This window comes from Cyprinus carpio, chromosome B4, assembly GCF_018340385.1.
Source record: "Cyprinus carpio isolate SPL01 chromosome B4, ASM1834038v1, whole genome shotgun sequence".
Taxonomy (NCBI): Eukaryota; Metazoa; Chordata; class Actinopteri; order Cypriniformes; family Cyprinidae; genus Cyprinus; species Cyprinus carpio.
The window spans coordinates 6,535,238-6,561,867 of record NC_056600.1 but is presented as its reverse complement, the minus strand read 5'-3'; the positions used below and the strand labels follow the sequence as shown (position 1 = coordinate 6,561,867).

The following is a 26,630-nucleotide window of genomic DNA, read 5'->3' as shown; positions in this document are numbered from 1 at the left end:
TTTCTTTTTTCTTAAGTGTGTGCTCTGGTTGTGTAATTTTTCAATATTATTTTTGCATTTTTAGTAAATATTGACATGCATTTAATGGTTTAATTTTTTATTATTAAATTACTTAAAATACTAAAAAGTAAATTAATATTATATTGGCAATTTTTGTAGATACAGGCTAAAAGCAAACAAACAAACAAGAAAAACAACCAATATTGATCATATTAAGTATATTCAATGTGTATATATTTATATAATTTTATAGTCATTTTAATAGTTTGTATTAGTTTTTATACTTTAAGGTTGTTTTTTTTTAACAAACTTTTTCTATTTTTTCCCTATATTTCAGGTTTAGTGTAAGTATTTAATACTTTAACTCATTCATTTCAGTTAGTAGCAAGGGCAACATTTCTTATTGCATTTTTCCCCTAATTTCTATTTTTGAGTTGGGGCTTTTCGATGGCCAAAAAATACCAGCATTGCTTGCAACATTTCCCAGTTCCATTCCTCCCTCTTTCTGCTTATTTTCTGTCCTCTCTCCTAAACTAAATAAAAAAAACCTCACCAAAACAAGAAAGAAAAAAGAAACTATAACTGTCTAAAAATGTGTATTGTGATCAATTAAATGATCCAAATCTCTTTGATCAAGCAAAATCCATTACGGCTGACATATTTCTGCAATGTCACTGGAAAGATAGAAATACGAGTTTAGCACTTTAGGCCACTAGGGGATCAGGCTGCTGGTTCACTGCTGAAGGAGCTCCAGGTCAAGGGAGAACCAGGTGCTAATGAGCCACGGCTCAGGGCCAGCTCCAGGGGCCGCAAGGGTGACGCCAATCTCCAGGCTTTAAAACTAAACCGAGAGAGAAACAGAGACATTAGAAGTAAAGTAAAGCAGGATTGTAGGTCAAAAGGCACCTGTTGACCACCTGACCCCACACGGCTGCTGCACACACGTCCTCTTTCCCAGCAATCCCTCCATGACCAATGTTACAGCCTCCGTGGAGTCTGCCGATTTCACGCTAAGGGGAGGTTGGGGCAGGCAGGACACTTGTCTGTCCCCGCAGCCTACGCGTTGTCATCAGCCCCCTGTGGCTTGAAGCATATGGGAAAAGCTTGTGGTAAACAGAACAGATCCGCTCTGGACACTGGAGTGACATGCTGGGGCTTTATGATGGATGCAAAGGTAAACAATGAGTCCGCACACCAGAAAATGCTCCTAGCAATTTTAATAATAGCTTTGAACTCTAGCTTTATGATGGATGCCCAGGGCTGATAAGGGAAAGCGGTCTGGCTTGGCACAGGTTAACAGATATATAAAACATTCAAATGTGTATATAGGGTCACACATGTTTTGCGATCCGGTCACATAAGCTACATGGTTGTGAATGCAAGTGCATCCTGATGTTCCACAGACAACATTGAAGGACCTACTCGTCCAATATGCAATAGTACTGCACCAAAACAATGACTTAAAAAAAAATGCAAAAATTCCCAAAATATCGATTTACAAGTTTGCTTAATGCAGGTGCTCCGTTAAAATGACACTTCACTGAAAATGCAGCAATTCTGTGTTAAAAGTATATTGGTAAGCTAATGTGTGGTGAGTTTTTTGGCCTTTTTCCCCGTTTTTGTTCTTTAGTAACATGCAGTAAAAACGCTGGCGTAGTATGTGATGTATGTAGCCACAAAATTTCAGACTCTGTCTTTGAAATCTGATCACATATGATCACAGGAGACACATTTGAGAAGCATGTCGCTACTAGGTGTAAACAAGCAATGTGTCTTGGCTGACCACATGTGATCTGATCACCCGAGATGAATGTTAATACAAGGTGTCAACACAGCCTAAAACACATGACCCATACAATATCTCAGATCAAGTGAACCTACTTGATTTTGGTTTGCAAACGACAAGAACGACAGACAATAAGTAAAACAGAACACATTTTACTGGGCTGCTTTTTGATTGTTTTTCTATGTAAACGTGCTGGATGAACATCTTTTACAACATCTCATGCATGACACAGCACTCTAAAAGCATGCAACTCAAGTTAAAAAACATTATTTTTTTCAATCCCCTGCTCTGTGTTTCACATTTTTTTAAATGCAAAAGTGTGTTCTGTGTGAATGGCCTCAAAGTTTACATGTGCAATTATAAACGAGCTAGTTTTTGTGTTGGACTAAAAATAAGATGGACTAAAGCAGTGTTTCTCATCCTGAGACTTACTGAGACCTCAAACATAGGATGACTTAATTATTTCAAATTAATTATTATTTATATATTAATAAAATAATCTAACTCAAATCTAAATGAAAATACAATAATAATAATAATAATAATAATAATAATAACAATAATAATCAGGTGTTAACTTACAGTACTTCAGGAATCTTCTGAAATCAGAAATGTTTAGTTAATTAATTTAATGTGTAAACACTCACAGTTTCTGTGAATTATAGCCTATATAGAGAGGCCTTTGAATATTTTGTGGAACAGAAGTCAAGCTGTACTAAAGCATTTAAGTGACATTTTACATCAAATTATTTATTTAGTCCGACAGAATGTGAACTTTTAAACTGCATGTAGTGGTACTTAGTGTGTCTTTGGTAGGTGACCGTCTTTTTAAAGGTTTTGACCTTTAACTGTGTGTTCCTCGGGGTCTCCGATCCTTTCTGCCACGCTGCTGAGAAAAAATGCAGGACATGAACAAAACTGTGTGATTCTCTCTTTCTCTCGTTCTCTCACGTAAGCCCTCCCTTGTGTTTTTCCAGCCGAGCTCTTTCTGTGAAAAACAATTAGACTAAAACTGCTCAATACCCAAGGTCCTCCGAATGCTTCTTTTTAAATAGAGCCGTCAAGGTGACTTTTCTCCAAACACCCACTGCTTCTGTTTTTTTCTCTCTCCTCCTCCTCTCTCTCTCACTCTGTCTTTCTCACACACTCACACACTGTTTCCCTCTCACGCTGTTATTTCCCACTGTGAAGACTATGTCCGATCAGAACACCTTTTTCTGACAGAACACGCAGCAAACGCAGTAACAGTGTGAGTCGTCCCTGAGAGAACAAACCCATGATTCCCTGAAGTGTGTTGGCCACAGACAGCAGGGCAGCTCCACACACACATACACACACACTTTTATCTGATAAATCTCAGATAGACGGACTCTCTTTGCTTCCAGATAAGGATTAAATGAAAGAATAGTTGGGTAAAAAGCAGGGAATGTGCAACAAATAAAGGTGGGTTAGTCAGGTATAGCAATCCTGAGAACCCCCTTAAAAATTATTGCATTAAATGATAAAAAAACCAAAGCAAATGGCAAAAATGCTGTTTTTCTCAGAACTAACTTCAATCTCCTGAGCAATTTTTGCAATGATTTTTAACAAAAAGGTGATTTTTAGTGGATGCACTATATAAATGCCTCTTTCTCATTCTGTCACAAAACATGTGCAATTTTACCTTTAGAGATATGTCACTTGGTCAATACCTTTATTGGTACAAATCAGTAGAATTTTTGCATCTGTGACTATATTCCAATAATGGCTGATATCCTAACCACAGGTTTATCACATAAACTATAGACATGTGACAACTAGAACATTTTGGACTGTATATCAAAATTTCTTTCATTAAATGTTAAGGGTAACATTTTGCAATAAGCTTCCAATAGTTAATTGTTAGTTAACTACATCAGTTAATATGAAACTAAAGCATTGTTAATCTTACTAATATGTTATTAAAATCAAAAGTTGCAACGACAAGATCATGGGTTCAATTGGGATGCGAAAGCAAGAACTGATCAAATGTAAAATGTGAATGTGATGTAAGTTGCTTTGGATAAAAACAAACAAATAAACAAACAAACAAAAAAAACATATGCCAAATGCACAGATGTACTCTAACAAATGTACTGATTATTTTTAATGCATTAACTAACAGTGACAAATGGGACTTTACTGTAAAGTGTTGTTTGTCTTGAAGACTGCTCTTGGGCTTTCTTCACAATGAATGCTACTTCTTGCAATGCTTTATCGAATGCAAGGACGTTCAAATATCTTTAAGCATGCCATAAGTGTCTAGATATGTTTTAAGGCTGCTGTAGATACAAAAGAGTTGGAGAGTGTTTGAGAAAAAGGCAAAACAACTCACATCAAAAGTGGCAAGGCCTAACAAACAAGAAAAAATGGAAAATAAAGCATCTTGCTTGGAGCATCTGTCCTTCTCTTTCTCGTTCAGAACAGATTAGCTATAAGAGAGAGAGAGACAGAGAGAGCCCAAGGCCACGGCTGGTCTGATCCACCCAGCTCCCCGAGGCACTCTTAATTCTGACACACATTCATCACTCTCTCCCACACTTCATCATGAACACTCCTCTAAGCTCACACCTCCAGATGAGATCCCAACTCTCTCCCTCCCTCCCGTTTTCATGATTCCTCTCTGCACGAAGAAACATGGCTTGCTTTCATGAGAATTATCAATGTCAAACGTGAAAGCAACAACAAAACACTCTGAGGGTGTCAAAGCTGCTCTCTGACAACAGAAAACTGGACGTGTGTCTCGATGGGTAGGGCAGAGATGGAAAAAAATGCACCACAAGGTCATTTAGCCTCTCCCTGCTGGAGATTGTATTCTGGCACGTACAATCTGTTGGCCAGTAGAAGAAAAACACTGAATCTTCTGGGCCAGTTCTCCATAATCAGGGCGAGGTTGAGCTCAACCCTCTTCCTGAGGTGAGACCCACACTGACGGACAGCCGTCTTGCTCTGCCCACACTAAAAAGCCTGAATGGCCAAAAGCAAGGAGTCTGTCTATAGAAATTATGTTTAAATACAAATGAAAATGATTGTATACAGCATTAAATGTGTGATTTAGCAGCAAAAAAAAAAAATCTTTTCTATGTATATAAGAGCTTGGTCATCAAAAATGTCTGTTCACCATTAAGAGTTTTTATTTTATCATGCTAACAGCTTATAGGACAAGAGGGTGTTTCAGAACAGAAGAAAGGGAAATGTAATCTATGCAAATGCTTAGAGACTTCCAGTTTTGAAAGGCTGATTTAACATGTAAAATGTGTCAGAATGCAATGCATACTTCATGTACAAGACGACTATAACCACCCATTTGAGTACTAATGTTTGTTACTGCAAGGACGTAAGTTCAAGCTCAGGTGAAATGCTGTTTGCAATACATTTTATTTACTTAATGTGATATATTTCCAAGTTAAATCAGATATACAGCAAGAAAACTATTGTAGGCTGGCACTTGATTTTCAATTGAATTAGTTAAATTGAGAAGTGACCGTTATATATCAGACTGGGACCAGATCAAATGCAAATTTACTAAATCAGTGCCTAAATCACTATTTGACTGTTGGTTAACATACACAGAATATGTTTTCTGGCTTGAGTTTGTATCTGAGGTCTCGAAAAACTGCAAAAGAGAAAACCAAAAACAACTGAGCAGCACTAGAGACATTTTCTTTCCTGTAAGTGATGTCTAACACAACAAACAAATTGAAATAAAAAAGCTAAATGAAAGTACACTGACTGCTGAAACAGAAGGAGAGACGCTGCAGAGTTCTGCCTGATGACAGACAACAGATGCATGTATGTCCAACTGCCTCCTGGCTGCCTGTTTGTTCACGCAAAGAAAGACACAGATACAGTATATCAGACCACATGCAGGTATCGAGCAGTCACGTGACAGCAGAATTCAAGAGAAGTTTTAATTAAACTCCCTCTTTAAGATTACAGCAACTAACTGTAGAGCGATATGTGCCCTCCAAAGCAGCGTTATTTTAGTATAGAGATTAGTTTAGTTAGAGATTAGTTATTTTTAATTTTTATATTTGTTTTTATATTAAAAGTAAAGCATCAGTAATTCTGCAGTTTTTTGTCTTTTTTTAAATTTCTATATAGTTCATAATTTATTTCAGTTTTATATTTAAATTATTAAATAAATTATTCCATGTAAATTGTATTTTATTTTGAGTGCCAAAAATTGTTTTACGGTGAAAGATTTAAATTATCTATTCCAAGTCAGAACAACAGGGATTGGAATATTTGCATGCCGAATTGCAAACTTTCTTGCACATAGTTGCAAACTGAATTGTAATCACATTTCCCCCAAATTTAAGTAAAAGATAGTTGTATTTTAATCATTTTGTTCATCTGCAGTGTAAAAATATGTAGTTTGACACATAAAACAACATTTTAAAGATGCTGTCACATTTACTGTTGCTTGGCGAAACTGTTTGACCAATATCTAGTCATTTATATAGGAATCCATGTTTGGGAAGGGCAAAAAAGTTCCCACACAATTTTGGTTTGAAAATGACTTCTGTGCAAGCTGTGATTCATACATTGCTACACTTTTGACAACAGACAATGGACCTTTTTTCCCACTAAATGTTGCTAATATGGCTTAAACAAACACAATAATCCTATATGGCTAGTGTACCCTCACCTACCTCACCAAATAATCACCTCATTAATATTCATGAGCCCGGCTGATTAGGTTTATAATGTTTCCCTCTACACATTTCAGATCATTCTTACACCCCTGAATTTACATGCTGCATTTCTCACTGTCTCTCTCATCATCTCTACTTCCTTCGCATCGTTCTCGCCACATTCCCGTCTTCTCGCCCTCCAGCAGAGTCAGATTAGAGTGTGGACGGCCTGTTCCAATAGCAACTGCACTCACCAGCCCCCTTTTTTCACAGACCTTCAGGCTCTCTCTGTCTCCAACACACATACTTATTCCGGCATCAGTACATTCTCAAGGTCTTAGCACCATTACACAATCACAAACTCTCAAATTCTTTAAAATCTTTCATACAGCACCACCGCTGATATTTCAAGTGCTTCTTTCTCTCAGAGCAGCACACACACACACTAACTCTCTCACTGTGTGTTGAGTGTCAGGGTGTTTGTTGCTCTTCTCTGCAGCGTTGCGCTCCACTGCCTGCCTCTTCCTCCTCCACACAGGCTCGGCTCTCTCTCCCGCAGCTCCCGGGAGATGGCTGCCCAGTTCTGACCTCTCTTGCTTGGGGAGGCTGGCTTCTCTCCACCTGCCCTCCCCTCTGCTCCAGCCTTCACAGATCTAGACCTGGCAGCCACCCAGAGTCGGCTCGCTCGCTCACTCACACCCTCCCTCAACCCCACAGCGGGTGATACTGCACCGCTTAGGTGGGCAAAAGACAGTTTGAAGGCCGCCAGATAGAGAGAGAGAGACAGAGCCAGACAGAAAGAAAGGGAAGTTACTGCCACTGCACTATACCGGTAACCACAGTTTTCACCAAAATTCCAACAGTAAAATGACATTTATGCATTAGGCAGATGCTTTTAAAGCAACTTACATTAAATTCAAAGTAGACTTTTTATCAGTTTATGCATTTCCTATGACACAGGCATTGCAAACACCAGGCTGTTTGAGCTACAGGAAGGGATTAATACATTATTATGGGATTTTCAAACAGTGTAACATGCTTGAATATCTCTTGCATGTAATTATTATTATTTTGACCCGACCAGTTACAACAGCAACACATACACATACAGTACATATGTAGTTAGTCTTTTCTGTTTCTATTTTTGTTGCATCACACTGGGTCCTGCCCACAATGAAATCTCATTGGTCCATAATTCTGTTCTGCATAACTACTGTATATATGGAACAGCAAATTTACTATGAGACAACTAATGCAGGAAAAAGCTTGTGATGCCACTGTAAAATCACAATAAAAAAATGGGGTTGTTAAGATTTATTTTATGCTTTTAAAAGACATTTATGCTCTTTAAGGCTGTTTTTTTTATTAAAAATACAGTAAAAACAGTAATATTGTGAAATATTATTACAATTTGAAATCACTGTTTTTATATTTGAATATATTTTAAAATGTAATTTATTCTGGTGATGACAGCTGAATTTTCAGCATCATTACTCCAATTTTCAGTGTCACATGATCCTTCAGAAATCAGTCTAATATGCTGATTTACTCCTCAAGAAACAGTTATTATTATCAATGTTGAAAACAGTTTTGCTGCTTGATTTTTTTTGTGGAAACATTTTTTTATTTATATAAAGTTCAAATAAACAGCATTTATTTGAAATAGAAAGGTTTTGTAACATTATAAATGCTCTACTGTCCTTTTTGATCACTTTAATGAATCCTTGCTGAATAAATGTATTCAGTTGTTTAAAAACCTTACTGACCCCAAACTTTTGAAATAGCAAATGACTTGCACCATGGTAAACATGGTAAATATTCTGAGAGATTCAGCTATCCAAAACAGAACAACAGTGATGACTGAAGAACAGAAGGATGCAAGATTTCCTTCATATCTCTGAAATTTTTAATTGTTTGAAAGTTATTGAGCGATCCACCAGAGGCAAGTGTGTGTTTGAGTAAATGTGGGCCGCAATGGGGGGAAATCCATTGCCAGCTGAACCCAGATTGATGATCGTCTCTCACAGCGGCAGCAGCATCTGGTAAATGCCCACACGCAGAGAACAACCCCCTTTCACAGGCTACTAATGGAACGGCCCAAATTGGTGTCTGGGCCCGAACCAAGAACACGAGTGTCGTCTGTAGCCATGCAGAACTAGAGAGCAGACAGCTGGGCACAGATACTGATTGATCACAGTGGTGCATACAGGAATGTGGAGTGTGGAGAGGTAAACGGGAAAGGGAACTCATACAGAGAGAGCCTGGAGGGTTGTGTGTGTTTTGAGCCGTGCGGTACTGAAGGACAGACATGGGCCATGACGGACACAGCAAACGCTGAAGAGTTTCAGACTGCCTCTCAAATGCCCAGCTTCAAGCACACGGGAGAGACAGACCACAAGCAGCATCTATACCACTATAGGAGTCTATCAGCACTCATACATTATACATGCTTTTTACAGAAAACATCTATGACGCATGCTTGCTGCCACAAATCCCCATGGCAAACATAACTGCTCTACCAAATAATCATTGAAGCTAAAAAAAGACCTAATATTTTCCAAATCCTTTCAAATCTTTTCATCCCTGGATTCCCTCTCCAATGTTTCTGAGATGCTATGAATCCTCTTTGGCCGTTCCTGAGCTTGGCTCAAAACCCTTTCAATGGCCACTTACATCATTTGAATTCCCAGAGCTATCAGTTCGAATTTTGTCATTCCTGCTTTGAATCTGTTTTCATTTTCTGAATCGCTACTTCATAGGAGTGATCAGCTATGCAAGGGAAAATATTAGATTTAACTCATTTATTTTGTGATAATGACTGTCTGACTGTACATAATCTTGTTGTCTTATCAAATATGTAAATGTACACTAAATTCTTATATTTCCTTACATTACATTACTATGTAAGAAAAAAGCAAAACATTACCTCATTTATAACACCCTAAATTAAAAAAAAAAAAAAAAAAAAAAAAAAAAAAATTCAGATTGTCCACATTTACAGACTACATACCTTACCTCCTGAACTGAACCTCTACATTTAAGATTTAGCAAAAAAAAAAAAAAAAAAAAAAAAAAAAAAAGTTAAAATATATATGACCCCTGGTTGGGTCAAAATAAGTTTAAATGTATTAATAATAAATACAATTAATTTGATTTAAATATATATATATTACAATTTTAATATTAAAATGTTAAACATTATATATATACACACACACACTAAAAAATATGTAATATTTCATATTTTGAAAAACATTTCTATATTTTATAAATTTTAGATTTTATATTTTAAAATATAAAAAACTACACACACACACACACACACACACACAATAAATAGAAATGTTTATAACCTATATTACTGATTAAACCTTAAAATGATGTCTAATAATTATATGAAAGACATCTGAATGCCAAATTGTAATGACCAATTTGGATTCTCTGTTTCAAGTTATCTTCATCCACTGTCAGGACAACTTGAGCTGGTTTAAAGCGAACACTCTATCTGTCCTTCTTCAGGTCTGACCCCCTCCGTCCCGCAGCGTGCACTCAGGGCTGATTAGTGGTTCTCAGAGGCTCTGCTGGGAGCCCTGCCTGCCTGCCCACTGTCAGTCTAATTGCAGCCAGTGTAGCCGGATCCCTGGGGAGCGCTGGTGTGAAATCCAGATATGATATGTACTATTAACTAAACTGCAAAAATCCCCATGCACACATGCTGCCTGAGCTCTCCGTGCATCATCTGCCTCTCTAACACGCTATAAATTACAACAAGGAAAGTGAGGAAGAAAGAAAGAGGGGATGGTGCGGTCAGGAGCTGGATAGAGACAGATAAAGTGACCAGTATTTGGTCATTTTGAGATTATCGGCATTGTGAGAAAACCAGGCGTGGATTTAGTTTGACATTTGTTACATATTTAAGCAATATAACAAAAAAAAACCTGAGCTGTCCTAAATATCACCTGTCTGTTCTTTATAGTAGTGCTCTTGCTTTCTCTCTTACTTCTGCATAAAATAGAAAAGATTTCAATACAACTCTCTCAGTGCATTCCTTCTGTTCCTGCTTTCTTTCCTCCGCGGGCAGATCTTTGCCTCTGTATCTGTCTTCCCCAAACCTCCCCCATGTTTTCTCTAAGGGAGAGAGCGCCCTCTGTCTGCAGCTGCAGGAACGACTCTTAAGCACAAGCCATTGTCCTCAGATCAGAACATCTGCCAGCATGAGATCATTTCATAGACTTGAAAACAGAAAAGACGACGACAGTGGAATTAATCTTGCTCAAGGTATCCGTCTTGACAGTAACGACTATCAGAAACAATTCAAGGCCCTCCATCCCGAGAGATCCCAAAATCAATTCCCTTGACAGTGAGTTATCACCCTGATATACGGCGTGCGTGAAACGCTCCTCCGCTCGGATGACTGGCAGCAGCATCTCTATCCTCACGATGCTGAATGAGGAGATAGAGAGAGTGATAATTTTAAGGAGAACAAGTGATTTGTTTTTTTTGTGGGGGAGAAAATGAACACAGCCAGATGCAAAGCAAAGAATACAGCTTAAAAACAGCTTATACCTGCCAAAGGTTTGGTGGTCTTAGATGGTTTATACTGGTCTAGCCTGTCAACCAACCTAGTCAAGATATTTGGCCAGCTGGTTTCCCAGTCTAATGAGCTGATAAGTGCCCAAAACCCTTCTAAAACCAGCAAGATAGACTTGTTAAACCAGCGTGGCTAGGTTGGGAGACCAGAAAACCACTTAAGCTGTTTTTTCAGATATCAGCATAGTTAAATCACAGTGTAATCCCTAAATTACACATCTACAAGACAGGCACCAACTGACACATAACTACATTAGATTTGATTTAAAATAGGAGTAAAGACACAGAATGTGCAGGAATGCTGAATCTGAAGGATTTTGCTCTCAAGTCAAGAGCCGTTCAGGGTGTTAAAGCCCTTCACGCTCGGGATCAATAAAAGAGCTTACACTTCCTCCTCTCATTTCCATGGTCCCTCCATTCTTCACCTAAACAATGACACAGAGCGTTATCTGAGCAGAGATATGGGACAAGGTGACAAAGAGGAAAAACCCTCGGATCAATACACGGCTTTTCATCTTCTTAATAATTTCATCTTTTGTCTGACATCTTGGCTCGAGCACAGAGAGAGAGAATGTTCTACATGTTCGCTCTGTGCTGTTTCTCATACATTCCTGCTTTTAGAAATCAATTCTCTGTCCATTTTCCCACAGGCGGGGGCGCAGTGACAACAAGCTGCCATAGAGGGGCGATATTTCCCACCAGATATGACTCGTGTCCATCTTCCTCTCCATCCCTCCCTCTTAACACCATCATTCACTCATCTTCTCTCTTGAAAGAGGGAAAGCACAAAAACACACTCATATATGGAGAAACAAACTGCCATGTCGCATAAACAATAGCAAATGCACTGACACATAGAAAAACTTTGCCAACTTTTTCTTTTCTCACACACACACAAATCTTGCTCTGACAAACACCAGGCTATAACTGGCATGCATTGCACACCGCTGTGTCTCTCTCTCTCTCTCTCTCTCACACACAAACACACACACACATGCTACTCCATCTCACCGCTGAACAAGAGGACCTCAGGGCATAGAGCTGCAGCCGAAAGCCGTCACGCTGGCAGAAAAGCCTGCAGGGCACTCACACTCTCTGTGCTCCCACAGGCTTCACCCCTCACATCATGGCTCTGCCCGTCTATCCGTGTGCCCGGCTGTCTGCCTACACCAACTGTCTTTCAAAAATGTCTGTCTGAGGCATCATACGATCTGTGCAGTTCCTTCACTGTCCCATCACTGTCTGAGTCCATCGTTAATGAAATGCTTGACTTTTGACTGTCCACTCTAAATCATCAATTATGTTCAGTCATTTTCTTTCTGTCAATAACTGTGCCCTACTGACAGTTTTGACAATGAACAATGAACATTTTCTCTTATCAAATACTAATTTTGCATTAATGTTTTATACAGGCTATGTACACACACATTACCGTTCAAAAGTTTGGGGTTAGTTTTTTCTTTCATAAGAAATTAACACTTTTATTCAACAAGGATGCATTACATCAATCAAAAGTGAGAGTAAAGACATTTAAAAAATGTTACAAAGCATTTCTATTTTAAAGAATTTTTTTGTAGAATGCTGTTAAAAAGCTCAAAAATGTAAAGAAATGTTGTTCTCTTAAACTATTTATTAAAGAAAACTAAAGAATATCAACGATTTCAACATTATTTATAATAGACCGAATCAGCATATTATAAAGATTTCTGAAAGATCATGTGACACTTAAGACGGGAGTAATGATGCTGAAAATTCAGCTTTATCACTCAGGAATAAATTACACTTTAAAATAAATTCAAATAGTAAACAGTTCATTTAAATCAAAATAAAATTTCACAATATTTCAATTTTTACTGTATTTTTGATCAAATAAATGCAGCCTGAGTGAGCATAAGAGACTTCTTTTAAAAGCTTTTACAAATCTTACTGACTTTTTTTCAAACAATATGGTGTATATATGAAATATCTACAGTATTATAAATAATCAAAATAAAATGTTAATTTAAGCTTTTAAATAGGAGAAAAAAAGGAAAATGTTTTCTTTAGATACAACTATAAAAATACATATTCACATGCATATCTAATGATATTATTATTACACACACAAACACACATGTATATATATATATATATATATATATATATATATATATATATATATATATATATATATACATACATTAAAACTAAGATGCATCTTTTATATTATATTAAATAATCTATATGTGCATGTCTATTAATATTAAATAATATAAAATAATAATATATTAACAATCTTAAAATGTAAATATTTCATACAATTTAAACAAGATATTTTAAACATCATACAGTGCATTACATCTGTCATCATCCAAAACCCATATCTGTCATCCATTAATAATTATTCCTCCTGACTTACTGACTGCAAGTCAGTTTCCATCTATCTAAACATCTGTCTGTTTGCATTCTAATAGCAATGATGGTGATAATCACAGCACTCCCGGAATGCAGAACACCACCGAGGGAGCCTTAACTCACAGTTTCCATTCAGACCAACAAGCTGGGATACACACACAGATGCACAACGCAGCACCTGTAGCGTGTCCTGCGCTGCGGCCCTTCCGCCACGTCTGCTTTAAATGTCGTCTCGAGGCCTCTGCACACTCTAAATGGCTCTTTAAAAGAGCCTCCGTGGATGTGGAGGCAAATAAACGGAGGACCACACCAGCAGTCCAACGAGTCCCATTCACCGGGGCCATGTTTGAGTTGGCCGGCTGAAAGAGGCGTGATTTACAATAGATCAACACAGCCGTCCGGCCCGGGAAACACAGCGCGGGCCCCTGCTGAGTCATTTGGGGTCAGACGGTAAAGATGTGCCTCGCTAGCGTAACAGACGAGCCACAACATCCGGCGCTTTGTCCAGGCGTGTTGCTGCTTGCTTGTTTGTTTTATTCGTGTAAACGACCACATACTCTTGGTATCACGGGTTTGGAGGAGTTCATGGTCCGCTGAGCACCATCTTTGATCTGCTTGGCTCTCTGACAAACATTCCCTGCCCCGCTAATCCTCATTAATGGGGGGTTTGAATCCATCTTTTCATCATCCGACCAAGAGAGTGAGTTGGTGGTGGAGGGGAGGTGGTAAGAGCTAAGAGAAAGTGATGATGCAAAATCCCAAATTGCTCCCAAATGCTGCACAGCGGATTAATGGTACCCCAGATTCCGTTCATCCATTTGAACGTGTTGAAGTCGGCGTGTTTCTGTAAACTAGCTCACAATGAGGTGAAATCAGTCATGAAATGTGCCTAAGGCAAAGGCTTTAGGCTTTAGAAAGAGAGTTATTAGGGACGTTGTTAGAAAGCAGGAAGTAGCAAGACACATAAAAGCTAAAAGAAAAGGGCAATATTAAAAAAAGAAACAAAAAAAAGATGCATTGAGGGGGTAAAAAAAAACAAACAAACAAAAAAAAAAAAAAACATCAGAATGTTAAGGGAAGTTGATGGAAGGCGCATTTTTTTTTTTTTTCACAAAACCTGAACTTCCCGAGTGTGTGAATCTGGCTGTGAGCATGTGAGGGGACGCTAATAAAAGCCACAATGTTGTGGCAGTGGAGTGGGAAACCTCTTAAATGAATCCAACAAAAGACCTGCTGCTGCTCCGAGTCCCTCCAAACATCCTGATGCCCCTACGGAGCCCACCATGACCCCACACAACCAAGGACACGGGCACATACAGGTCTTTTTTCACTTCATAAAGGCCATTCATGCTCTCGTTCTGAATTACAGCAAACAAAACCACAAGTTATATTGCACGTTTAGTCTTAGACACCATTTCATTCGCCCTTTATATAAACTTGGAATGCCAACAATGAGGAACAGAGCTTGCATTTACATCACATTTAAATTCCATTACAAAATGACAGAAAAAGTAAAAATACTAAACAACATGCAACAATATTTTACAATAAAACTGCCACCGGATATATTCACAGTTGAAAGCAGCCTACTGTTCTAAATCTACCCCAAATCTCCATGTGTTCACACTGTCCGGCGGTCATTTTTAAAGCTGTCGCCGAAAGAGGAGCCCTTTAAATGTGCATTTTGTATATGTTTAAGCCTTTATTTTAAGTAAGTTTCCCTACTCACTGTAAAATTAAAAGATTAATGTTTAGACTTTTGCATATTATAACCTGGAACTTTGATGTGGGAAATAATTACAGTTGGATCCAAAAGATAGTTTTAGCAACATAGCGCAGATGCTACAGAACACAGTTAGCTGACTAGCTATATAAAATTGTGTGTTACGCTAATATATTACTTCACAGGCATTACCGGCTTGTACTTTTAAATCCATAATATTATAAATGCAGGGCCTATAAATCATTCAAAATTTTAAAGAGTAGCAGAGTCCACAGCACAACTACAATGATAATGGCACAGAGGAACAATCATTATCAAAAAGTTATTCTTTTTTTTCCAGCATATGAACAATAAAAATATTGACAGCCAATCAGAATCCATCCTGCTATAAAGAGCTCAAGCATGTAAAGTGGCACACGACATAATCGGAGCAAGTGCTTTTAATAAACAAAACATTCTTGTGCCTTGGTGTGGATGCTAATATAGTTATCGTTATAATTAGCGTTCTTGGTGTGTGTGGGCCTAAATACTGATAGTTGCTTCAGCAAACCCTACTGACAAGAAAACAGTACACTAATCTAAACATTTAGATGCCGTTTAGCATTTGTAATGCCTCCAAATCTATAAAACAAACCATTTTTTAGAGAGCAGGCAAATTTGGAACAATAACAGCACATTGTGTTTAAGTGTTACTAGGTCACAGCGCTTGATTAGGTGAACTCCCACCATCTGCCCCCAGAAATCTTGTTTAAGAGAAACCCTTTTTTAACCCAAACACCCCATTTCCCCCTCTCTCGCTGTCAGCCCTCTTCCCAGGACTCCCCAGTCCGTCACCCTATCACGCTGTTAAATGACTCCATTGAAGTCCTGTTTGCTCAAGTGGGCCCGGCCAATTATCTCCCGGCTTTCAGAGCTCTTAATGACACCAATTAAGGCTGCTGTGAGGGCCGGGGCAGCGAGGTCACTCTCTCGTCTAGCGAGTGTATGTGTGTGAAGCTAAACTGTGGGGAAATTGTGTTTCAATTGGTGCAAGAACAAGAAAACATGTGAGAGGAGAAAATTAGAGTGTTTTAGAGAAAGCGTGGCCATATGTGAATGTGTGTGTGTGTGTGTCTAGGCTCAAGCAGGATTTACACAGCTATTATACCAGTCTATTACCGGTGCTCTGCTAGTGCCCTCGCAATCTCCTTAGCTCACTCCTTAAACCCTATTCCTCACTCAATGTGTTCAAATGCACAAAGCAGAACCACCCGCTCTCACCCAAATCCCCCGGCAGCTCTTTAGTGCTGCCCCTGTCAGAAGCCTCCGATTGCAACACATCGCTGTAGAAAAAAAGACAAATGCATAATGCATAATAATACTCATTTGCTCTACAGCAACATTCATAAATGCATATACACCTGAATCTCTCCAACAGTATTCACAGAAACAATCGCATATGATGAAATGTAGCCTGAAGTCATAGTGCAAGGAGACAAACTTCTTGGTTTAGATCTACAGTTATGTGAAGCTGTAGACCAATATTTTCTAACTAAAATGTTGTAGCTTTGCCCTAAATTATGGGAAAATAATGAGTTAAGTGTAATAAAAAAAGTGTGACTTACTCAATGCATTCATGCAACAGCATTAATGAGATAAAGCACGTTGAAACCCTGCCAGTGACAACTGTGCATTACAGATCTTTGGCAACACTGATTGAAACTAAATCTTTCCATTTGTGAGCTAGCGTGCCTAATGCAAGACTAGTATAGACAAGTAGACAGACTGATCAAACCCTGCTTAGAAGACCAGCATGTTTTTTGATGTTGCTCTCCAGCGGGGTATGTTGTGGTGCTGGTATCATCACCAGACTTCTTAACTAACTTAACCAGTACAGTACCAGGGGAAGATCAAGAGAGGTCATCTTTGGCCACTGCATTGTATCGAACAATATCACCTTAACTTTGGACTTTCATATCAAAATCCTTTGAAATTACACTTTTTTTATGCAAAAACAAAACTTACAATTTCACATGAGAATGAAAAGACACAACATCCTAATATTGTAATAGTCAACTTAAATTTTTTTAATTAGGTTAACATTATTATTATAAAAAAGTGATAAAAAAATTATTAAAAACAAAAATATATAATTCATTTATAATAAACATAATACAAATTATTTATAAATGTATATAATAAATATATACAAAGACCCTGTTCCATTATTTTGTGCTCTTTCTAGCCATTTTTAACAAGTTACCATCCAAAATGGCAAAAAAGAGGGGGAAAAAAAATCACAAAATTAAAAATGATGACTCATTGTTGCTACACTGCAAAAAGTCATTTTTATGTTTTAAACATCAACCTCACTTAATTTAGATACATTTCTCAGAAAACAAGACTTAATAAATAAATGTTTCTTAAATCAAGTAAATATTTTTTGTTTAAAGAATGTTTGCACTGGAAAACAAGACAAAAATACTACGCAAATAAAAGTGCTTTCACGATCCATCACTGCTGTCGCTTCCAAGCACTCCGGTGCACATCCCTTGTAAATATGTACATGTGAATACACAAACACGTATACAAACATGCAAATACGTAGTCTGCTAATATCCAGCTTACAGAAGAGACTTTGTAAACACTGCTGAGCCAGGCTCAGAGCCATAGCAGAGCTCAATTAGGGCATATAACCAGGAGAAAGAGGCACATCATCCACTCCAGCACCCTTCAACAACTTCCAGAAACCCTGCTGTGCTTCAAACCCCTCCTGCTGCCCAGGCCACACTCAAAGACTCACCATCAAGACGGCCAATTTTGCACATCATTATCTAACAGCGAGGGGGAGAGATTCACACGCATGGCTTTTATCTATTACAGCACTTCGAAACCTCGAGCAGGACTCCACAGGCCTTAAAGTGGTTAAACACACACACACACACACACACACACAAACACACACAACAGCACTCTATATCTGTAAAATCTATCCTCTCCTCTGAAAAACACTCTAAATCTTAAATAAGCACCAAGTCGTTTGCATAGCTGATTAATGTGCGGGAATATCCCTGAATTCTGCTAAATAGCCGACGGGGAATCTTCTTGTAACACTCAGAGGTGAACACACACACTCACAAATTAACAGCTGGCCAGAAGTGTCACATGCAGCTGTGTTTACACTGGGTTGACGCCATGGTGCACTGACAATACATCCTGGTGGGGAGAAACATCATGTATGTTTTATTCTGCCGGTAACATCCACAGCCACTGTTTTACAGATGCGGTCAGAGCATGCTTTTATAAAAAGTAGAAAGAAACTATAAGGCCATAAACGTACTGCGCAGAGTTTTATTGTACATACTTAACATTACAGTAAACTCAAGGGGGCGATAGAGTTCCCATGTCTGTGCCATTAAAAAGTGTGTTATTATTCAAGTAGCTAGCTATAAACAAGCTTAAGGGCAAACGGTGACACAGCTGTTCTTTAGCACTAGATAGATGTCATGCTAAATCTGCATCAACAAACCCAGCACTGTAATTTCCGCATTACTCATGATGTGTTTGAGATGCACGCAGCACTTCTGCTGATCACTGTCTCTGTGTCCAGACAGGACGTCAATATGCATGTGTGCATGTGTGTGAGTGACAGATGCTGACGTGCGGCACAGGTGATGAAGGTAAACACACAGACAGACAGGCGTGTTCTCACTCAGACATGATGTCGATACGCTGTGCCCTTCAGCGGGTGAAAGGCAGGAGGCCAAACATGAGCATTTCACAGTCTGGATCTCTGTAATCAATGAACATAGGCTCCTATTTTTCAAGGCAGTGTTGAAACAGTGGCATGTTTTAAAGAGTGCACACCTGGTGCTGGAGCTTCTTGTGAGCATCTGAACAAATAACACTGTCTCTGACATGATTACAAGCTAGAAAACCGCTCCAGTCAGGAGGCCATAATCTCTAGCGAAAAATAACTGCAGTGCAATGCAGAACTGTTAAATAGTTGCTCAGCAAGTCAAGATTTTAGTTTACTCTGCATTATAAGTCTGGGAGAGGGAGAAAACGATGATCCCATAAGCTCAAATTCATGTGATGTCTGACCTATAGTCAAGAATCTGCATGAACTTTGCAGAATTGCCATTTCACACATCTTCCACCCCTTGCGTAGTTGTTTATTAAATGTTTTGGCTAATTTATAATTTTAGCTTTTATAATTTAACATTCCAGTTCCATAGAATTACATAGATTATTCCAAAGAAAAGCATAAAAAAACCTAAAACTGATATAAAAATCTAATATATATATATATATATATATATATATATATATATATATATATATATATATATATATATATATATATACAACACACACACACTTTTATATATAGGCTTTATATATAGAAGCTTTAGCTAAATAAATGTGTCAAATTATCTTGGGCTCTTCTATCTATTTAGACTTTTGCAACTATTTTTGAAAGAAAAAAATGTAAAAATAAAAAATGTTAAAAAATGTTTCATATATGAAATATAAATATAATAAATATATAAATACATACAGAAAATGTAATAAATATAAATTCCAATATTTGTTAAAAAAAAAAAAAAAAAAAAAACACACTTTTAGCTAAATGTAAAATTCTTTTTCATCCTTTGCATCATTTCCCCTACAAAAAAAATAAAAAAAGTGTATAATTTATACAGAAAATTTAATATATAAATGACAATATTTGTATGCATATATAAATAGCTTAAGCTAAATAAATGTCAAATTTTGTGGCCCTTTGCATCATCCCAAATTCATCCACAAAACATTAGCTCCACCACTGCATTTGATCTTGAGGATCACACATCACCACACCATCTTTTTCCTAGCATGTGGATAAAAGGGTCCTATGCACACATCAATGCCAGACACATCAGGCTCAGGCCAGGCTGTGGGCACTTTTATCAGTCCCCAAATCACTGACAGAACAGCTTACATGATGCATGTGAGAAGGGGGTGGTATTATTTGCACTTAAAAGAAAGAGACCCAACCTCTCAATGGACCGCAGGGCCTGGTGGGGAGTTTTATCACAGTTTTGAGAGGCATCTGGATCATGGTGATCAGGAACAACAAAGTACAACCTGACAGATCGCTTTTGTTTCCTACTGCCATGTTTCAAGGAAAGGATGCATTCGGATTGTAACTGTCTCCGTGCATTTTCCTGAGAGTGAGAGAATGAAACGTAAGTGAGAGAGAAAGAGAAAAACAGACAGAGAGCCAAAGAGTGTGTGCTGCGGATGATAGGGGATGTACATGTGTGTGTGTGTGAAGCGCGTGCTCAGGCAAGAGAGGCAGGTTGGCTTGTGCAGGTGGGCTGTTGACGGTTTTATCTCTCTGAATCAGCTCTTGAGAGGTTTCCCAGAGCTTTGGCCACAGAAACACGGCTGGTGTCTGCAGCTTTTCATTCCACCCCAGAACTCAAACATTTCATTAAATGAATCAATGTCTTAATCAACTCAGCCCCATCACATTCCAAATACCACAGAAAAACAGATAGACACATATAAAGGAGAAAAGGGGAAAACCCTGGGCTGACGTAGGATCGAGGCTAAAAACATCTGAAAGCTAAACAGCAAGCTCTTGATCAGATATCCGACCCCCTTCCCTCCAAAAACGAGGCTTTAGGCTGCGTGATCAAAGAAAACGGCCACAAACTGTTTTAAAACTAATTAACAAAAGGAAAACCTCAACAAACACACTTCCATATACATCCTCTAGATATTTACCGCACCATGGATAACACATTTTCAGATTCATGCTGATTCAAATCACCACATTGCCGCAGAACAAATGGGAATAATCAAGTGCAACATGGATGCCTGTTTGCTCTTACCCAGACCGTCCTGTTCAAAAAGAGGGAGTATTACGATTTCAAAAGAAAATGGTTCGCCAAATTAAAGCACAGGACTCTGTGGACCCTCTTAACCTCAGTTAAGTCCTTAAAGTGGTCTGTTAAGAGGGAGAAAGTAGCTTCATTATGTGTGTGAGAATAAGGTTTACTTCACTGTAAAGTATCGATAAGGACATTTAACACAATTAAACCTGCACAAATACAGTCTCTGGCAGGGAGAAAATGTAAAACACAAACACATGAATTATACGGCCGACATAGGGGAATGAAACCCGCAGCCAGCGTTTATACACACAACAGGAGATATTGCTTCCCACTGTCTGTTCCTCAGTTCGAGCTGATAAAAGAGAGCCTCAGAGTACATCTAAATCTTCACGTGTTTGGTTAAAGGACACCTGTTTATATTTTTGCGGTTAGAAACTATTTTGGCCGAACAGACAAGAATCTTCTTATCGTTCTAGAGGCACTGGAAAGGTAGCTTTACATTACACAAACACACAGAAACCAAAATACTGTGGAGAGGGCAAAACAAGAAATATTCATAATAATGAAACAAAACAGAAGCACTGAAAGGTTTGCGTAAAGTTTGTTGACCCTTAAAAATACCTCAGAAAATTCACTGACTGCTATTCTTCAAAAGGCCTACATTAAATTTCAAATAAAACAATTTACTGTTTGTATGTCCTTTAAAATCCGATGTCCTTCCAGCTGCTCAAAAAAATATTTTGTGTTAAAGTATTGCTGTAAAAGCAAAATGATTGAGAATGTGGTTGCAAATAAAAAATAAAAAAAGTTACAAGCAGTCCTTGATAGTCTTCAAATAATGCAAATGCCTTCGACAGTTTGCATGCTAAATATTAAAATAATAAAAAATATCTTAGAAAAACTTTGAGATGAAGACATTAGCAAATGTAGCAAAGCAGCTTTCTGAAGATGTTGGAAAAAAAATTACGCACAACCCAGTTAGAAAACCATTTTAAAGACGTTTTACACAAAAATTAAGGTTTGCCGATATATTGATCTTAATGTCAAGCACTCGAGAAGCGTACTGTTGCTTTGGTTACCTGCTGAAGGCAAACATGACTTCTGTTCGCAAACGTATACTACACACTTGGCGAGGCGTGATCAATTTGTAATCTAATTTTTGAGGTTACTGTAATGTTTGAAAACACTGTTAAAGCACACACATACACATATATGTATCATCAGCTATGTGTAAAAGAAAAGACGCTTTCAAATCCTGGCATCAAGGTTCAAGTCATAATTTGGACCCTGGCGCCAGTGTTAGGCGGCCCTAGCATTTTGGGGGCCCTAATCAGATTTTCAAAAGAGGGGCCCCCCATAACAACTCCCCATCCCCCATTGTATACATCTTACACTGACACTTTATTGTAAAGCAATGTTATTTTAGTATCATTCATGTGCTATTATAGTTTTTGTTAATATATTGAATTATTTTTATACTTTCTGCTGTCATTTTCATTTGAAAGTTTTAGTATTTTTATTGTTTTGTTGTTGTTGTTTTTATTATTTTTTTATTTTTTTGTATATTACATTTTATTTCAGTTTTAGTGTTATTTTAGAACAAGATAAATGAAAATGGGAAATGTTGCCATGTCAACTAGCTAAAATAAAACAGTATAAGTATTTTATTTCAGTTAACATTTATTTTATTTCAAGTAACATTTAAAAAAAAAAAATATATATATATATATTTTATCTGAGTTAACTATAATAACCCTGTTGTAAAAAATTACCAAACTGTCTTAATCATCTACTCAGTGTTTATCTTTCAATACATAAATATGAAGATATATTTACTTATTAAGCACTTTTAACAATTATTTAAAACTTTTAAAAATGTAAAAGCTTAAAGGGTTAGTTCACCCAAATATTAAAATTATGTCATTAATGACTCGAGAACGAGTCAATGTTTCGTTCGTTATCTGGCTCGGCTCGGTGTTCATCAGTTCAGTCAGTGTACTGTTTGAGTAAATGGATTACTCCGGGATATTGGTTTATTTGAACTCAGAGGGAGTGTCAGCCACATTAAAAAAGTTAACAGCTTAAGACATTTGTGGATTAATGCTTATTGGAGACGCGAACCGTTTCAAACGATTCAGTTCGATTTGGTGAACTGGTTCAAGAAGATCCGGTTACATCGAGTGATTCGTTCGCCGAACCGGATATCACTAAACTGCAGTGTTGTGAACGCGCTCACAACAGACACGGAAGAGAAGACAACGCTGAATAAAGTCATAGTTTTTGCTATTTTTGGACCATAATGTATTTTCGATGCTTCAAAAAATTCTAACGGACCCTCTGATGTCACATGGACTACTTTTGAAGATGTTTTTATTACCTTTCTGGACATGGACAGTATACCGTACATACATTCTCAATGGAGGGACTGAAAGCTCTCGGACTAAATCTAAAATATCTTAAACTGTGTTTCGAAGATGAACGGCGGTCTTACGGGTTTGGAACGACATGAGGGTGAGTCATTAATGACAATTTAATATTTGGGTGAACTAACCCTTTAACCATTGCTTTTAGAAAAATATATGAAAATTTTGTGAGATTAATGCTTTAATAAACCAAGAACGCCTGGATTATGAAAATTAAAGGGAATAATTTATTATTATTAATATAATTGTTATTATTATCATATTAAAATTTTGAGCTGGCAGGTTTTATTCCTGATTAAAATGCAAAAATGTATAAGTGTAAAAAAATGTTTGAATAAAGATATGGTATAATTTAATTTGAAAACATGTAGATACTGTTTGACTTCCTTTGACCTCCTTGACAGACAAGCAGGTGTCAGAAGTTGTGCTTGCGCTACACTGCTTTGTGTACGGGGTAACCATGGTAATGGTGTATTTCTGCTGATCCTAAAGCGCCACCTGCTGTCAGAGTGAACTTGCATTTATATTCAGCACTTCTGCTGTTTTGTTCACATCAATGAGAAAATCTGAAAGAACTTTTACACTGGTCGATGAAAAATAAGATAAAATATGCGTTCTAAAAATCTAAACCATTCTGATAATAATTCTGATTCTGAAGAGTCCAAGACAACAATATCGTTCATGTTCATTACTGTTGTTACACTGGCACAGCGGGTCTTCAAAGCGCTCGCAGCACGATGCAGCAAAAGCCATTTCAACAATATATTTTCTAAATCCTTCACGTACCCTTATGTTGCTCACTTTCTTTCCTCTTTTCCCACTTCTCTGCAGTCTGCACCAGTTTTATAGCCCCCTCTTCATTTTCAAACATTAACACATGCGACTGAAACTTTATAAAAGTTATTATTATAGAGTATTACAGTCTGAACTCTGACATGGGGCCCCCTGGAGGCCACGGGGCCCTATGCAACCGCGACCAGCTCTGCCTGACGCTTCTCAAATGGCCGAGAAATCTTTTTCATTGACAGACTACAGATGGCTTATTTAAAAACTGCAGCATAAGTCAGCAACTGTCGATCATTTTCTCAGCTTCAACACATTACATGAAGTGTTTTCACAAGAAAATCCCGACACGATCCCGATAAAATCATTTCAAACATTTGACTTCAGTTTGAAAGATGTGCCCCATATCCATTGAGAGGAAAGTGATTCAGATTACTAGAGTTAACAGAATTAACTGTTCAAAGAGTGAGTCAACTTCAGACCATTAAAAATGTACAGGATATAAGTGTTCTTTATGTCAACAAATATTAAAGAATCCAAGTGGATAAAAAAGACTCTATAGCAGTAGGGAAGAACGGAAGTGTTGTAAAACATTTAAACGTCTGTAATGCAGAGATTTCCATATTTATCTGTATTTAATTAGGTTACTTTATAAATCTACAATTTATCCTCAAACTATGTAAATTAACGTCAGGTACCATACAAGAGAGTGGAGGGTTGCAAGTAGCCTACAAAAGAGGGTTGTAACACTAATAGAAAGCATGCACATTTTGTGAACGAATGTAGCCTATTGTGGTAATTTACTTGCTCAACATAATACTAAAAATGTATCACTCCTATGCAAATTTTATCCAAAAGTTAAACAAACAGAAAACATTTTGCAAGAAAAATTCTTAATAAAAAAGGGATAACAAATATAGAAATACATAAAAACTAACTGTGTGAATGTTAGTCACTCTCACCGCTGTGTCAAACACAGGCCTATACACTGTCCCTTTTTTGGGTCCAGTAGCCTACATTGAAAAATGTTACAACCCTCCATTGTATATATATATTTTTAATTATTATTATTTATTGAATTATTTTAATTATTTTTTTTTTTAAATCTAAAACGTGTATAGTTTGCGAATGTTAAACAAGACAACCTTTTGATTCAGTTGGTACTATGTTTGTCATTTAACATCCGTTAACATGAACGCAAATCAAATGATAAACCAGACGTGAAATTATACAGTTTTACCCCCAAATCGTTTTATGTCACGTAAACCCGTTATATTTAAAACAAAGAGTCCTACAACTTGTACTGTCACCTCGGGAAGGTGGTGGACATGTATGACAGAGATTTTACTCCTGTAGCTCTTTTCTAATTGCTCAAACCGATGGTGTTACAACTCCCCGCTCTCTCTATGCCTTGGGCAAAAACATATTTTTGTAGGAACCTTGAGATGAAGAGGGTAGCCTATACGAAGCCTGCAAGTTTCGCTGGCGGGTAGCTACACACTTCTCTTAAAACAACCAAAAGTTTGAGGCAACATCAACAAACATCCTTTCCAAACAATACAAGTTTTAGGGTTGGTAGTAACTACAACTTACTTGTTTGCAGATCTCGATCTATCCGTTCAGTGCAGGTCTCCAAAAGTTCCTCCAAAGTCCCAGAGCTGAAGTCCTGACAGCTGAACCTGGTCTTCTGCTCTACGTGATGTTCTTTTGAAGCGCATACAAAGTAGGAGTTACTTCTGAAAATACGAAACAATTCCACCTCCGATAAATTTAACTTGGTATTTGCGTTTCCAGGGTTTTTCTGTTTCATTCACCTCAAGAACATACTCCAAAACAGTCCGGCGCTGTCCATTGCGGGGGGAAAAAAAGTTTCGCGAAAATCACTCGAGTTAAAGTTTAAAAAATTGTGATACACTTACCGGGCTACAGCGCATTACGACGTCACGCAACAGGTGTCAATTAAACATTCAATAGTTTGACAAGAGCGCAAACAACCGCGCTGCGCTCGCGGTGGGCAACAGGAGCGAGTAAAGACTTTTCCTTCTTATTAGAGAAATTAGCAGACAAAAGCAGTCTGGAGTCAATCAGTCCGCCTCACAGAGCTCATGCATTCACAACTTTTTGCGCTTAAAACTTCAGTTCTGCATTAAATCCTCCTTTTGCGCAGGAAACCCACGGAAACCTTTTAAACTTTCCCCCTCTTTTCTTTCCAGAGGCTGCTCGGGCTTTTAACCTAAAACCCTGGTGCTTCCAGAAAGCACTAAAAGCAGACGACGAAGAAACTCTAGCGACTGCTTCAGTCCGCAGGCAGGGGGGTGAAAGACTGAGTTTTGACTAGTTTGTGTATTGCCTACTCATGGGCCTGCCCTCCCCATCTCTCCAGCTTCGGAACAGGGGAGGGAGAGAAACCAC

The 26,630-nt window shown here is 37.8% G+C and overlaps 1 protein-coding gene across 2 annotated transcripts in view; it reads right to left on the bottom strand.

Annotated features, from left to right (window-relative positions):
- The window catches only part of LOC109047807 (protein Wnt-5b), a 78,570-nt gene extending 51,940 nt beyond the window's left edge, over positions 1-26,630 (bottom strand). The window contains exons 1-2 of one of the 2 annotated variants that reach the window (XM_042721745.1): positions 26,033-26,630; positions 25,812-25,922 (exon numbers count right to left, since the gene is read on the bottom strand). The gene's annotated coding sequence lies outside the window, so the exon portion shown is untranslated. Of the gene's footprint in view, positions 1-25,811; positions 25,955-26,032 lie in introns of both variants that reach the window. The other variant, XM_042721746.1, reaches the window with a different exon arrangement.